At 43.6% G+C, this 2500-nt stretch overlaps 1 protein-coding gene across 1 annotated transcript in view; it reads left to right on the top strand.

Annotated features, from left to right (window-relative positions):
* Positions 1-2500, top strand: part of LOC105909908 (phosphofurin acidic cluster sorting protein 2-like) — a 93498-nt gene that overhangs the window by 60911 nt on the left and 30087 nt on the right.

The raw sequence follows: 2500 nt of genomic DNA, 5'->3' as shown, positions 1-2500 counted from the left end.
TCTTTCTCTCTGTCCCCTCTCTCTTTCTCTCTCTCTCTCTGTCTCTCTCTCTCTGGCTCTCTCTCTCTCTCTCTCTGGCTCTCTCTCTCCATCTCTTTCTCTCTGTCCCCTCTCTCTCTCTCTCTTTCTCTCTCTCTCTTTCCGTGGTCATTGGCCCACTTTAGTCCTACTCTATACCCTGAGGGGGTCATAGTTAGTAGAGGAGTGTTTAAACACACACACACACACACACACGCACAGTCGCACACACACACAGGCACGCCCACATTTACACACTCACACAGACACACACACTCACACACACACACACACACACACACACACACACCTTTACCCATCCGTCTTTCCAGCCAGCATTGAAATCTAGCTCTTTATCAAAGCTCTCTCTCTCTCTCTCTCTGTCTCTAACCTCTCCACTTCCTGAACGTCACCTAATTGGTTTAAGGCTCACTCTCCTCCAGCGCCTGTGCTGTCCCAGTGACCTTCCTGTTCCCTTACACACACACACACACACACACAAACATGGGCTCACACACACACACACACACACGGGCGCACACACAGCCACACACACACACACACACACATGCTCACACAAACACACACCTATTCAGGCACACATTCACACACACACACATGGGCAGACACACACTCGCACTCTCAAACAGGAAGTGACCTAATTATGCCAGGTCAGCAGCAGAGCTCCAGCCAGGGCTGGTTCAGCCCAAGGGCAAACAATTGTTCAGCACTTTTTTGCTTCGCCTCCCATTCTGCAGGCGACAGAACATGTGTGTGTACTAAAGTGGCATTACAGAGACATGTGTGTGTACTAAAGTGACATTACAGAGACATTAGATACGGTGTACGGTATATAAATACTAAAATTACATTACAGAGACATTAGATACGGTGTACGGTATATAAATACTAAACAAGACGTTACAGAGACGTTTCATATTTTATACTGTATGTAAGCAGTAAAGAAACGTTACAGAGACGTGACATATTTAATACTGTATATCAACACTAAAGTGATAGTACAGAGATGTTACATATTTTATACTGTATATAAATACGAAAGAGACGTTACAGAAACGCTACATATTTTATACTGTATGTAAGCATTAAAGAAACGTTACAGAGACGTGACATATTTTATACTGCATATAAACACTAAAGAGACGTTACATATTTTATACTACATTTAAATACTAAAGAGACGTATCTAACACTTCACCCAAAGGCCTGTCAGGTCGTGCTCAAAACGTGTTTGTGGCATTTTTCTGTCTCTCCTCTCCTGCTCTCCTCTCGCCATCTCTTTCCCTCTCACTGCTTCTCTCCCCCTCCCTTCCCTTCCCATCTGTTTCTCTTGACAACTTTCTGTTTTACTATGAATACCCCACCCCCCCCCACCCCCCCACACTCACACACAAAAACACTCTCACACACAGACCTACACACACTCACTCTCTCTCGCTCTCTCTCTCTCTCTCTCTCTCACACACACACACACACACACACACACACACACACACACACACACACACACACAAACACTTCTTTTAAGTTGACTCACCATGAGGAGGAAGTGGAGGAATTATAAGCTCCTCTTTCTTCTGCACAGCTTCCCCTTCCCAAACATGAGGTTTTTTTTTTTTTTTTTTTGAACATCCCCTCCCTCTGGCAGTGATGGGCGCTGGGTAATTCTTGGACAGGGCTCTTCAAAAGACAGCCCGCAGGCTAGGCCTCGGCCTCGGCCTCAGAGAGCCTTTCAATGAGACCGTTTGATTGGCGCTCAGCGAGCACATAAGAAAAGACTGAAGCAATAGTGAACACCAGCTAAATCAGAGAGAAGCAAAAGCAGTCCTATTTCTGTCTTAATGAGTGCTATATGGACAATGACCTTTTTGTGTGAAGTCGATCGTACAGCTAAAGCCAAGAGAACACTGAAAAAATGTCTCTTATTACTGTCTGAATTTGAGTATTTATTCTTTTTTTCTACGTTTAATGCTAAAGTTAAATTATTAATTAATTGAAATGAGTTAAAGTTAAAGGTTAAATAGTTTAAAATCTAACAGTTTTACGTGTAAGTATTATTTAGAATAAAGTCTATTAAACGAGTCGGTTGTTCCTGTTTCTCCGCCCCCATCGGAATTAACAGCCAATCAACGGGATCCTCTTCTCAGGCTCCTCCAGTCAAAGCAGCCCATTCTGGTCCCAAAACTGGCCCAATTTTACGTGTTTAGCTGCATGTTTCTATCAGTCGTTGAGAGGAGAAATTGCGGTGGAGAGCAGTTTATCAGCTCAGACACAGGTTCCTTTGTGAGCCTGCTGGGTGAGGGCCTGCTGGGTTTACGTCAGGTTCTGACTCATTGGTTTTTCATCCCTAGCAGAAAGATGCCTGATTTTATTTTCTGCTGAGAAGGCATAACTTGCCATAAAATAAACTATAACCCCTTTGCATTTACAACTACAAATGTCTGATGAGCAAGTTTTATTA

The sequence above is a fragment of the Clupea harengus genome, chromosome 24 (assembly GCF_900700415.2).
Source record: "Clupea harengus chromosome 24, Ch_v2.0.2, whole genome shotgun sequence".
In the NCBI taxonomy this organism is placed as follows: Eukaryota; Metazoa; Chordata; class Actinopteri; order Clupeiformes; family Clupeidae; genus Clupea; species Clupea harengus.
Note: the sequence above shows the minus strand (reverse complement) of the source record. Positions and strands in the feature narration are given on the sequence as shown.